Source organism: Leucopleurus acutus (assembly GCF_964270905.1).
Source record: "Leucopleurus acutus genome assembly, chromosome: 6".
Taxonomy (NCBI): Eukaryota; Metazoa; Chordata; class Mammalia; order Artiodactyla; family Delphinidae; genus Leucopleurus; species Leucopleurus acutus.
Genome location: NC_139149.1, coordinates 118,476,604 through 118,490,770, shown reverse-complemented (window position 1 = coordinate 118,490,770; position 14,167 = coordinate 118,476,604). Strand labels below are relative to the sequence as shown.

General features: G+C 43.4%; 1 protein-coding gene across 2 annotated transcripts in view; it reads left to right on the top strand.

The window, feature by feature from the left end:
* The window catches only part of HDLBP (high density lipoprotein binding protein), a 70,101-nt gene that overhangs the window by 17,054 nt on the left and 38,880 nt on the right, over positions 1 to 14,167 (top strand). The window lies entirely within an intron of this gene.

Below are 14,167 nucleotides of genomic sequence, written 5' to 3'. Positions count from 1 at the left end.
AATTGGTTTGGGGGGTGGTTATTTGTTTTGGGTTTGGGGTTTTTTGTTTGTTTGTTTTGGCAAAGCTGGTGTAGGGAGGGTGTCAAGAACACATCATAGATTGTGCTGTGTACTTCATTTTGCATTATACCAGGAGGCGTAATGTCTGGCTGTCTTTCTCTTCGTTATGTTACAAGTGATCAATGAATGAAGTGTCTGAAGGCTGATTCTGTCCCTCATTATAAAGTTTTTTATCAACCAGTTATCTAAGGGGCTTAATAGCCATTTTGCTTATATTCACTGTTTCATTGGTGTGTTAGTTTCCTATTGCTGGTGTAACAAATTACCACACACTTGGCTGAAACCAGTCTCACTGGGCTTAAGTCAAGGTGTCAGCAGGGCTTCCTTCTGGAAGCTTTAGGGGAGAATCCATTTCTTGCCTTTCCCAGCTTCTTGAAGCCGCCTGCATTCCTTGCGGCCCTTTCCTCCATCTTTAAAGCACATGATTTTAAGGATACTTACTACATTTAGGTCCCACCTGTATAATCCAAGATAATCTTCCCATCACAATATTCTTAACTTTAACTCTTATTCATTTGTAACATTCACAGGTTCCAGGGCTAAGTACCTGGCTATCTGTTTCTACATTTATTTGTTGGCATTTTTACATGAAGAAGGTTTCCCTGATCAATTCTGGTTACTCTAAAATACAATTCCTCCTGAAGAGAAAGGAGAAATGATTTCTTTGCTTTATTCATATTTAGAATATGTTTGGACTAGCAACTTCCAAAGCAACAATGCATTTTTGTTGCTTTCCCCCCCTAGTATTATAAACTTGTAGATGTGCATGTAATTGTGTTTCAACCCATTGAAGCCAATTTTTGATGCTTATATTGTTCCCCCTAGTTGGCTTCTGTGTTCTTTGGACGTGACCCCGTTAGTCTGTGACTCCTTCCTTGCTCTTTGCCACAGCGAGATGTCCCATCCTGTGACCTGGACTCAGCTATTTTTCCAAGGAGCCTGGTTCCTTTTAGTGGGGAATGGTGTTGATTGCCACAGTCTGTGTGCTCAGGGTGCCCAGTGCCACTGCATTGCTTCTCGTAGCAGACAGGCCTAGGAACCGATCATGAGTATAGATATTTCCAATTCAAATAAAAATCTACATGGTTTTTGCTAATGCTGAAAATTGTTTTTTAAGGATATTAACCTTATCCTACAACATAAAATATTTTTAGCATAATAGTAACTGATGTTATTAGATTATATCCCACTTGGAATATACTGTCAAGTTACTGTGTTTTAAAGTTATGTTTTTCTCTGATGCTTGCGCCACTGTTGTGACATTGTTATTTAGGTTCATTTCAATTTTTTTTACTAAAAGTGTTAAAGAAGTATAATAAACATACAGAGAACTATGCAAATCCTTAGTGAAAATTCGTTGAGCCATAAATGTTAACTGAACCCAACCATGTAAACACCATTAAGACAGAGAAGCAGGACATATTTGTTTTTAGAGTTTGTTCTTCTCTGATTTTTATGGTTCTAAAGGCAGAGGGACTCAGTGGTATATTCAGATGAGTTGCGTCCATCCCTGTCCCTCCTCCCTTTTCTTCTCCCAGTGTTGCCTCCCATTGTTTCTTCTTGCAAATACGAGCAGACATAGGTACACTGGTGTTTCCGACACTTTCTTGGAGTTAGGTAGCTTACTCTGCACCTCCTGCCTCCTTCGCCCTTTCTCACTAACCTTGTCCCGAGAGACCATGCGTAACAGTGCATGGAGATCTTGCCATGCATGCCTCTTAGGCCGCCTGTTATTTTGTTGCATGGACATAGCATGGTTTATCCAGTCAGTCTCCTCCTTAGGGAATTTGCGGTTACTTCCAGACTTCATCAGCTTTTTATTTCTCACTTTTTCTGCTCTTGCATTTCCACAATTCTTTCTTCACACAGTAGCTAGAGTTCATCCCAAGAGGGTGCTTCGTGTCTGCTTGGAGTTGGCCTCTGTGCGTTCACCTTAGTCTGGCACCACCATGCTGATGAGGGCCCTGCTGCCCACCTGCTTCCCATCCTTGGCTCCCTGTGGAGCCAGAGATAGGTTGTCTTTCTCTTCCTCCCCTCTTTGGTTGTTACCGGTTTTCTAGTAGGAGGGTTAACAGTTTTTTCGTGCCCTGTCCAGCGTTCTCTGTTGACAGATGAAACCTCTAAGGTCCTGCACCCCAGATGCTCTTACAGCATGGTGGTCTACCCTGAGTCCTGGATCTCAGGTGTTTGACTCAGGACAGAGATTAAATATCTCTGCTTTGGTCCATACCTTGTATTTTGTTTCGTTTTTGTTTAATGCTTAAATTTTTAAAATTATTTATTTATTTATTTGGCTGTGCCGGGTCTTAGTTGTGGCACTCGGGGGATCTTCCTTGTCGTGTGCGGAATCTTCATTGTGGTGTGTGGGATCTTTAGTTGTGGCGTGTGAACTCTTAGTTGAGGCATGCATGTAGGATCAAGTTCCCTGACCAGGGATCAAACCCGGCCCCCCTGCATTGGGGGCATGGAGACTTAACCACTGGACCACCAGGGAAGTCCCTGTACATTGTACTTTGTATTACTGTGCCTTTATGTTGAATTAGTTCTTTGAGGGGTTGGGGACAGCTGTATCATTAAGGGTTTCTAGGAAGTTTTTAAATCCCAAAGTGAGGGATTTAAAGGGATTTAAATTGGGAGACTCAGAAAGGTAATCTGGAAGAGATGATGGAATCCCATCTCCTCGTCTGACAAATGAGGAAACAGGTCAGTTGAAGATGTGTGGCGTGCCCCGTGTCACCAGGCAGACGGCACTTGAGTGCCCACGGAGGCTTAACACGCTGCAGAGGAGAAAGTCCGGAGACTTGATGTTTCTGATGTTTGTTTCTTCCTTTGTAGAAAAGCATTTCATTTCTGTTTGGACAGGACTCGTTCTGATTCTTAAGTATCCGCCCATAGCTGTAGCTAGCTTTGTATCCATTGCAAAGTGTTTTATAAACACGAGCTAAAAGCTCATTCTCGCTCATGGAACTTTTCTGTGTAAATTGTAGGAAGAAAAAACACCTTCAAGTATATTGCCCTAGGTCAAACTTGGAATTATTTTGTTTCTTGTAGTTTAATTGTAGGACTGAGGGGGAGAGCCAGCCAGAGCCCTCCTCCGTGGCCGTTCCATCCCGTCCTTCTCTTCCCAGAAACGCCCTCCAGGTTGAGGCAGGAGGGTGGGCCTCCAAGCCTGTGTGTGGAGGCGCTGCTCTGAAGCATGGTGTTCAGAGACCTCACGATGCACTTCCCTAGAAGCAGTGGTTGGTTTCTTTAAGGATACAAAGACGTGTCGAGGCGGAGACCTAAGGAGTCATCTAATCCAGACGGTCACCTAGTGGGGAGCACGTCACCGGGTGGGAAGTGCTCTGCCTAGGTTTCCAGGGCGCAGATCCAGCGAGGTGTGCTCCCTCGGGGACCTTTGTCTTTGTGCTGAGGTGAAAGGTGTCTGTACTCGTTCCTAGTTGTGCTGTTAGCTGCTGGCAGAGATTGGCCTTCTGTGCTGCCCTCCAGACACTTAGAGACAGCTCGCAGGTGCCTTCCGATTCCCAAGGGCTTTAATGGGTTAACGGAAAGCCTCATCCTCCACAAAGAAATTCACCACAAAAAAGCTCACTTCAGACTTCTTGCTGGTAACATGGTCTAATAAAACAGAAAAGAAAATCCTTGTGACTCAGGCTTCCACTCATTTATAGTAGCTAGTGCCACGTAATAGCACCTTTGTTTCCCTCCAAGTGAAAGTATCTTTCTTGAAAAAGTGAGGCGCGTCATATAATACAGCTTCTCCCCCCCTCACTCCCCATATACACTCTTGTGAACACTTAGCATATGTCCATCCATAATTTCTGTACCTGTTAAAACACACTTTTTTTGGTAAGTGGTATATGAAATATATGCTTTTATGTGTGCTCACCTACCAACTTAACAGTAAAATTGCTGACTTTTCGAGTCAGTAAGTGCAGCCCCCGTCCTTCACCCTGTGGCCCTGACACTTCTCAGTACCCGACTCTGTGCTCCTGTTCTTTCTCCTCTTCACAGAACTCTGTGTCCTCAGTGGCCTGAGTGTCCTTCCAGAGTTATTTTTGCATAGACAAACGTGTCTCTCTAACACCACGGGTTACGTATTGGTATAACATAGAGCTGCCCCTTTATTGACACGGATACTGGGTATGTGGTGTAGTTGGGGACGTTTGCTCATTCACCAATCATTTGATGCAGGGCTGTGTGTACTTGAGTGTCTGCTGACTGTATCCTACGTAATCTCTTCTTGCATAAACCAAGCTCATATAATACGTCATCTAGGACATTCACCATCAGATCAAGAATTTAAGACACTTAATAAAGCAGTTAGAACGCAGGATTCCTTGAGGGTTTTAAGATTTTTTTTCACCTGACATTTTTTTTTAAAGCAAACTGGCTTTGTTGAGAATTTCAATGTGGTAAACTTAGTGTTCACAGAAACATTTCTCTTCACTTTTATTTCCTTATTTTTAATTAATTAATTTATTTTTGGCTGCGTTGGGTCTTAGTTGCTGCGCGGGCTTTCTCTCGTTGGCATTGAGCTGGGGCTACCCTTCATTGGGGTGCGTGGGCTTCTTATTGCGGTGGCCTCTCGTTGCAGAGCACGGGCTCTAGGCGAGCGGGCTTCAGTAGCTGTGGCTCGCGGGCTTCAGTAGCTGTGGCTCGCGGGCTTCAGTAGTTGTGGCTCGTGAGCTGTAGGGCACAGGCTCAGTAGTTGTGGTGCACAGGCTTAGTTGCTCCGCGGTATGTGGGATCTTCCCGGACCAGGGATCGAACCTGTGTCCCCTGCACTGGCAGGCAGATTCTTAACCACTGCGCCACCAGGGAAGCCCAAAATTTGTATTTTAAATTACAATGTGTAATCAGATTGCTCCTCAGAAAGGTCACTCAGTTATTCTTCCAGCCACACCAGTATGCTCACACCGTTTCTGTCCTCATACTTTATTTTTGCCAATTTGAGAGGTGAAAGAGTCTCATCCTACCTTCAAATCTATTTTTTTTGTACAAATTAAATGTTTCCTGCATTTCCATGGAAGATTTTTGTATCTTTTGCCGTTTTTTTTTTTAATGGGTTGTTAGAGTGCTTGGAAATACTGTAAACTACACTTGGCCACTTCTTTCTCAGATCTTTGAGACTATACCCTCTACCATGTGCCCCTGGGTGTTTGTGGTAGAGGAGATACTTTCGTGACTAAGACAAGTACCCATTTTGTATTTTTTCCCCTACTCTAAATTTATTCATTATAAACAGGAGATTTGTAAAAAATGACTTGAGGGCTTCGCTGGTGGCGCAGTGGTTGAGAGTCCGCCTGCCGATGCAGGGGACACGGGTTCATGCCCCGGTCTGGGAAGATCCCACATGCCGCGGAGCGGCTGGGCCCGTGAGCCATGGCCGCTGAGCCTGCGCGTCCGGAGCCTGTGCTCCGCAACGGGAGAGGCCACAGCAGTGAGAGGCCCGCGTACCACAAAAAAAAAAAAAAAAAAAAAAAATGACTTGAGATTTTCTTCCTTTAAGACTGTTTTATAAAGTTTATTAATAAAAACTTTTTGTCAGGTTACATTCCTTTCTGCCTTGATTTGGAAAACCGACTATAGCACTGCTGTTCAATAAGAGCTTCATGTATAATTAAAAATTTTCTGGTTTCCATCTTTAAAATGTAAAAAGAAACAAGTGAAATTTAAGTTTGATAATATATTGTTTAACCTAATCCAAGATGTTATCACTTCCACATGTAATCAACATAAAATCATTAATAAGATGTTTTACATTGTGTTTGTTGTACTAAGCCTTCAAAACCTGTGTGTATTTTAGCCTTACGGTCTATATCAGTTCTAACTAGCCAGGTCTCGAGTGTCCATAGACACACATCGCCAGGACGTATTGGCCAGCATGGCTCTATAGAGTGGTTTCATTTCATTTCTGTGGAAATCCATTCACTTACTCTTTTGAACCTAACCTTTGTCCCATCTGCTTTTTAAAAAGAGTTATAAGGTGTATTTATCTGACACTTGTTCTTGATTTAGGCTCTAAATAAATATTATTCTTTACTCATCTGTGGAAAGATATTGCTGATTATTTCAGTATTTGTAAAATTAACGTGCTAGAGTATTCATTTAGTGGAACGTGGCGATGTGTTGTTCATTTAGTGGAATTAAACACTAATATCCCCAAACAGTGGGATACCTACTGTAGAGCAGATTATCTTCCTTGATCTTTTTAACAATTTACAAAGCCCTCAGAAGTTGATAGAGGTGGGAAACGTAGAAAGTCAGAGCATAAGCAACCAGCCAGGGTGACCCAAGTAGTATCTGGCAAGATTCTGAACGTAGGTGTCCTGACGACAGGTGTGGTGTTAATTACACAGTCTCTTCTCACTAGAGACACCTGTCATGACTTAGCTAAAACTTAGTTGTTACCTATTTTCACGTTATGGAGAAATACATGTCATTGAAGAAAATTCTAAGTTACCCTTTCTGTCACTTCCTGAAAAGAAGTGACGCTGATAGAATTAGTGGAGAAAGAATAAAGCCAGGTAAAGGAAAACATGGACCACAGGTATTTGTTTCGCTCTCGTCTGAACTTGTACTACTATATTTGGGGGGAACAAAGCTGCTGAGTTGAACATACATATGGTAATAAACACTATCTCTGAGCCAAAGAAAGGAACCTAGTTTTTAGGTGTTCAGTATTCGAATGCACTACCAGTCAACGTGGGTCAACACTACAATTTATATTTATAGCTACATATAAATAAGCTTAATCACAGAAGGAGTTTACTAGTATATTTCAGCTATCAAGAAGGATGAAGGGGCTTCCCTGGTGGCGCAGTGGTTGAGAGTCCGCCTGCTGATGCAGGGGACGCAGGCTTGTGTCCCCGGTCCGGGAAGATCCCACATGCCGCGGAGCGGCTGGGCCCGTGAGCCACGGCCGCTGAGCCTGCGCGTCCAGAGCCTGTGCTCCGCAACGGGAGAGGCCACAACAGTGAGAGGCCCGCGTACCGCAAAAAAAAAAAAAAAAAAAAAGGATGAAGGCATACTCTTTGCCCAAACCTGAGCACCACACAGTGTGGGAGAGCAAACTGTGCTCCACACCCCCGCCCTTAGCACCAGTCTCCCACAGGGTGGCAGGACTGCCGAGGGAGTATCAGACCTGAGCACTCCCACAGCCCCAGCGATGCCCCCTGACCCCCATCAACGTGACCCTGCTTGGAGGGGTTCCTGTCAGGTAGGTAGGTAAAGCAAAGAGGGTAAGTAGCCTAGGTTACACACCTCAGTTTGTCTGTCCATGTTCATCTGTTGACAGATTGTTTACAGTTGTTGGCTGTGATGTGGTTCTTGTATATGCTCCTGTAGCATATATCTAGAAGTGAGGGGGTTCGCTCACAGTATTTGCATCTCAAGCCTTAACTGGCCTTGTGAGTGGTGTGAGGTAAGGACTTAGGTTTTTCTTATGTAAATAATCAGTTTTCCCGGAGGCATTGATGTGTAGTCCATGCAGGAGGTCACCTCTAATGAATGAGTCTGTCTGTTATGTCCACATCTGGGCTTTCTCACCTGCTCCGTTGTCCTCTGCCCCTGCTTCTGCACAAGCACACACTGCCTGAATTACTGCAGCTGAAAATCTTGGATTGGGGAGGGCACATCCTCCCCACCTTGTTTTCCTCAGCGTTGTCTGTGGCCCTTGATCTTCTGTATAAAAGTTGTTGTATACATATAAATTAAATATTTTGTATAGATGTATATAGAAATATTGTATAAATGAAAATTGTATAAAATCTGGTTATAAAATTATACACACATGTGCATGCCTCTCTTGGGATTTAAGTTGCATTTGCATTGAATTTCTAGTCTAAGAGAATTGCACTCTGTATGATTAAGTCTTCCTATATAGGTGAATGTGGCATTTCTCCACTTATTTTGGTCTTTCCTGTATTTTGACAAAGGTTTTTACAATACTCTCCATAAATTCTACTTTCCCATTAATTTATTTCTAATAGTTGCTGGTGTTCTGGAACATAATTGATTTTGCGTTCTGGTCTTGTTTCCAAAAAACCTACGAACTCTTTAGTTAGTTCTAATAGTGCATTTATAGGTTCTCCTGGATCTTGTACTTGGACAGTTATATTGTCTGTGAACGCTGGCAGTTTGTTTGTTTGTTTGTTTGCAGTACGCGGGCCTCTCACTGCTGTGGCCTCACCCGTTGCGGAGCACACGCGCAGGCTCAGCGGCCATGGCTCACGGGCCCAGCCGCTTCGCGGCATGTGGGATCCTCCCGAACCGGGGCACGAACCCGTGTCCCCTGCATCGGCAGGCGGACTCCCAACCACTGCGCCACCAGGGAAGCCCACGCTGGCAGTTTTGTTTCCAATCCTCATACGTTCCATTTTCCTGCCTTACTGCCCTGGTTAGAATCTCTAGTGTAGGTTTGAATAGAAAATGCTCAGTGCAACCAGCCTTCCTCATGATCCCAATATGAATGCTTCTAATGAGGACTCTTGGTAGGTGCCCATCATGGAGTTAGGGAATGTGTCCTTGTATTCCTGTTTTATCAGGAATGGGTAATCTATATCATGTTCTTCATTTGAATGTTTTTGAGATGATCAGATCTTCTTGTTCCAGCGCTAATAATGTGGTGGATTACTTTATTTTTCTGATATTGTACCACCTTGCATAACTGGATTAAACTTGACTTTATCATTATATAGTATGTATTTGTTTTTACATCTCTGGATCAGTTTGCTAGATTATTTTAGGCTTTTGCTTTTAAGTACCTAGATGAAATTCACATATTCTTTTCCCCTGCTACCCTTGTCTGGGAGGTATTAAATTTCCCTGGCTTTAAGTGAGTTGGGAAGACAGTCTCTTGGGGCTTCCTTACAAAACCATCTGGGCCTGCCTTTTTGTTGTGATTTTTATATTTGTTTCTTCAAATATTGGAGAGTGTTGGTTATTTAAACTTTCCATTTCTAACAGACTCAGTTTGGGTAACTTACTTTTCTAGAAATTGCCTATTTCATCTAAGTTTTTGATAATACTTTTCTCAGTAGAATTCTTGTATGATGTTTCAAAGTCTCTATTTTAGTTATAGTTTTTGACCCACTTTGAATTCTTAGTATTGCCTATTTTTACCTATTCTCTTTTTTTATTGAGCATTTCTGCCAGAGATCTAACTAGTCTTTTTAGATTTAGCTCAGTTTATTTTCTGTGGTATATGTCTTTTACTTCATTGATTTCTTATCTTTATTTCTATTTTCTTTAGTTTTATTCTTTGGCTTTTCTAATTTTAGAAGAGGGTGACTAGCTAATTTTTACATTTTTCTCTTCACTAATATGATGACTAAGATTATAGATTTGTCTCAAGTAACACTCTGGCTTCATTCTACAAGTTTAGATATATAACTGCTTTATTCTAAATATTTTCAGATTTCTTCTTTGACCCATGAGTTATTTAGGAGCAAGTTTTAAACTTTCCAGGATTTTTTAAATTTTAACTTGACTTCTAATTAATTGTGTTATGATCACAGAATGTTTATTAATTTTTTGTCATTTGTTGGAAAAAAATTTGGGGGGGGCCTTAGCTCCTGACCAATTTTTGTAAAAGTTCAATGTATACTTGAAAAGAATGTGCTTTCTAATCATTGGGCAAAGGATTATATAAGTCCAATAAAGTAGGTTTTAATTGCATTGCTTTAATATTCTGTGCATTTTTAATCTCCGTAATCTATGTTACCAAGAGTTGAGTCAGTCTTGCCCTGTAATCTTGGCTATATCAATTTCTAGTAACCTTCAGTTTTTATTTATACATTTTGTAGCTACATTATTAGATACTGTACATACATGATCAGAGTTGATTGAATTTTTTATTCTTGACCTTCTTTGTTCTTAGTAATGCTTCTTATCCTGCAGTCTATTTTATCGGAAAATAATATAGATAGCCCAGCTTTAATTTGGTTAGTAGTTGTCTGGAGTACTTTTTCTATCCCTTTACTTTCAATGTCTATGTCCTCATGGTTTGGGATTCTTAAATAGCTTATAGCTGGATTTTGTAACTGGCTAGTTAGTGTATTAACATTAGATTATTGCCACATTGGGATTCATTTCTTCCATTGTATTTTGTGCTTTATTTGCCTTTTAAATTGCTTCTCTTTTACTTCTCTTGCTTCCTATTTTCTTTTTTTCTCTTTTATTTAATAATTAATAATACAGGGCTTCCCTGGTGGCGCAGTGGTTGAGAGTCCACCTGCCGATGCAGGGGACACGGGTTCGTGCTCCGGTCCGGGAAGATCCCACATGCTGCGGAGCGGCTAGGCCTGTGAGCCATGGCTGCTGAGCCTGTGCGTCCGGAGCCTGTGCTCCACAACGGGAGAGGCCACAACAGTGAGAGGCCCACGTACCGCAAAAAAAAAAAAAAAAAAAAAAAAGTAATACAAAATAACATAATGAATAAGTAATAATGTATATTATATTAAATAAGATAAAGAATTCTAGGGCTTACCAGGTGGTGCATTGGTTAAGAATCCGCCTGCCAATGCAGGGGACATGTGTTCCAGCCCAAGTCTGGGAAGATCCCACATGCCGCGGAGCAACTAAGCCCGCGTGCCACAACTACTGAAGCCTGTGTGCCTAGAGCCTGTGCTCTGCAACAAGAGAAGCCACTGCAATGAGGAGCCTGTGCACTGTAACGAAGAGTAGCCCCTGCTCGCCGCAACTGAAGAAAGCCCGCGCACATCAACGAAGACCCGATGCAGCCAAAAATAAATAAATGTATTTTTTTTAAGATAAAGAATTCTAAGTTGACAGTTAACTTTCTTCAGCGTAATTTATAGGTGTTATTTCATTGTCCTCTGGTAGGCATTGTGCTGTGACATGGTCTGCCCTCAGTCTCGTGGTATTCCTTTATAGGTAACCTGTCTTTTCTCTCTAGTTGCTTTTAAGGTCTGCTCTTGTCTTGGTCGTTTTTGAGGTTTCACTGTTCTACACCAAAACGGAGATTAAATTATCCACCTGGCCACCTATTCTGTCTCTTTTTAGGAGGGGAGGGAAATGTAATATCTTTACATTCTAAAATTTTCTCCATTATTTTTCCAATATTTCTTCTCTGTTCTTTTTTTTTTCTTTTTAATATTTATTTGTTTGGCTGTGCTGGGTCTTAGTTGCAGTACGCGGGATCTTTTAGTTGCGGCATGCGAACTCTTAGTTGTGGCATGTGTGCAGGATCTAGTTCCCTAGCCAGGGATCAAACCCAGGCCCACTGCATTGGGAGCATGGAGTCTTAGCCACTGGACCACCAGGGAAGTCCCTCTTCTCTATTCTTTGTATTTGCCTCCTGTGGACTGCCTATTAGACATGTGTTGGACTTCCTCATCCTTGTATCTGAGGTTCTTAACCTCTCTAATTTGTTCCATCTCTTGATTTTTTTTTAATTGTAAACTTTATGTCTTATGTTTCTAGTCGCTTAAAATTTTTTTTTAATAGCCTCTGATAGTTCTGTAACCTGGAGTTCTTAAGTCTAATCGTCTTTCAGTCTTAGTTTTTGAACTTTGGACTTTAAGCTTCTCTACAGTGTTGGTAGATCTGTGGGTGTCCTCTGCAGCCTGGTGTGAGGTTCATTCCCTCCCAGGTGGGGTTGCTTTCTGTTTTGTTAATTTCTAGGTTTGGGCTAGGCCTTGGACAAATGGGGCTGTAGGAATTTGAGCCCTAAACCTTTATTGAACCTTAATTAAACTAGTGCATGGTTGCTAGTGCTCGAGAGGGGTTTCCATCTCCCAGCACTGGCCAGTGGGGAAACGTCCTGTAGTCTCTCTATGCTAGTGGGCCAGAACCTACCTTCTGTTGAGGGTTAGTTTTTGGGGGGATCGTGGCTTTAAGTGTGTGTGGGGGGATATATCTATTCTAACCTTTTACCTTGAGGAGCCCCAAAGCTTCTCCCCTGTCCCCTTGAACACTGAAAACCCAAATGTTACATACTGATGTTCTCCTTTTGAGGCAGCCATAAGGGGTTTGCATATTATTTTGTGTGAATATTGCTGAACCCAGATATCTCAAAATTTGCCTCTGCAGACTGTTAGTTTCAATGTAGTAAAGCTTGCTGGGAAGGAAAGCCGGTTGTAACTATCAGCACAAAAGCATCCTGAGATGGTTTGTAGCACAAATTTAACATTTGATTTTATCATATCTTTTGTTAATTATATGTTGTTGTTTTACAGTTTTTTAAAAAATTTATTTTTGGCTGTGTTGGGTCTTTGTTGTGGTGCGCCGGCTTCTCATTGTGGTGGCTTCTCTTGTTGCGGAGCACAGGCTCTAGGCGCGCGGGCTTCACTAGTTGCAGTGCGTGGGCTCAGTAGTTGTGGTGCACGGGCTTAGTTGCTCCGCGGCATGTGGGATCTTCCCGGACCAGGGCTCGAGCCTGTGTCCGCTGCATTGGCAGGCGGATTCTCAACCACTGTGTCACCAGGGAAGCCCTAATTATATGTTTTTAACCATCTCTTTCAAGGCATCCTGTGCACCAGGTACTCTGTGAGCTTCTCCTGTGGTGACTTCCTAGCTTCCTTGGAAGTTCCTTGACAGTGGACCTGCCTGCTCTTTCTGAATCCCTCCCCTCTTCCTCCCTTCTCAGACCCCTCTGTAGTGCTGAGCCCTCAAAAACAAACATTAACAAAACGCACTTGTCGGAGTCGCCGGTTGGTTAGTCCGCATGGAAAGACCACCTCCAAACTTCAGTGGCAACGTAGGAAGGGTGCCCACAGAGATTCTTCCAAGTCTAAGGAGGCGCCACCTTGCCCAGGCACCATCCTGGTGACTTAAGGTACAGCTTTGATGACAGTGTCCTCAGCTCCATGGTTTCTTCCCCCAGTGATGTCATGAAGTGCTGTCATATTCTGTCAGCTGTGATGGGCTTCTCCCCAGCCTTCACCTTGTACGTGCAGTTGCCTGCTTGACATCCCCACTTGGCCATCCAGTGGGCATGTCAGATGGCATATCCGAGTTTTTGCATCACACTTCCCCTTACCAATCTAGGCTTCCTTCAGTCTCTCCATCTCAGTGAGGGCAGCCAGGAACCTCCCTGCCGTTCTTTTTTTTTAATGTTTATTTTTTAATTTTTTCTCATTAGTCTCCCTGCTGTTCTTGACTTCTGTCATTCCCCGTGTCCAGTTAATAAGAAACTTCTGGTGCTACTGTTGGAATCTGTCCACTTGGTGCATCTGCCATTGCCAACCACAATGGAAAGCCATTGTCACCTTTAGACTGAACAACTGCTGTGGCCCTGCCCCGCCCCCCTCTCCATGTGTACATACTTTGACAGTGTTCCACTGAAAGGAATACCCAGGTCCTGCCTTCTCCCCCTCAACTACCCCCCACCCCCCGCCCAGCTTCCCATCATCCTGAGCAACACGTGTATCATGGCCGCAGGCGAGCTGACCTGGCCCTGGGGGTCCTCTCTACCCTGACCTCGCCTTCCCAGTCCTGCCAGCGCCCCGGCTCATGCCTTGTCCCCAGTGTGTGGTGCACTTCTGTATGTCATGTAGGATTCTACTCATGGGCTGCTTCATCAGAGGTGCAAATCCCTCCACTAGGCCTGTACCCTTATAAAAAAAAAAAAAAAGGAAACCGAGGCCCTTGTCACATATTACACAAGGAATGCAGACCTGGCTTGTCTGCAAGCCATTCTCACCCACCAGGGTGGACGCCCCTTGAGGGCAGGGGCTCTGTTCTGCTCCTCTTGTTTGTTTAGGCTGTGAGGCTGGAGACACAGCTGTAGGAGTGGAGTCCTTAAAAAAGGGGTCTACAATTTTTAAGGGAATTAAACTGGTAGCCAAGGAGTAGAGTAGGGATATTTTATAGACGGGAAGGACACAAGGTGCAGAACCGCAGGCGAGTGCGCCAGTGGAAATCTGTGCTCCGAACTTTGGGGGCATGGGGTATGTTTCCACGCGAGTTTATTAGGCCAGCTTGTCCAGCTATTGGAAGTTGTAGATGGTTGGGGCCAGCAGTTAATTTCCTTTGTGTTGTACCTCGAGGTGTCTTGTTTCTTTTTGGGGTGGGGAGGCGGTATTGGGGACCTCAATGCTAGAGCTGCAGTCCCTCCCGCCTTCGCTTTATGAAGGTGGCG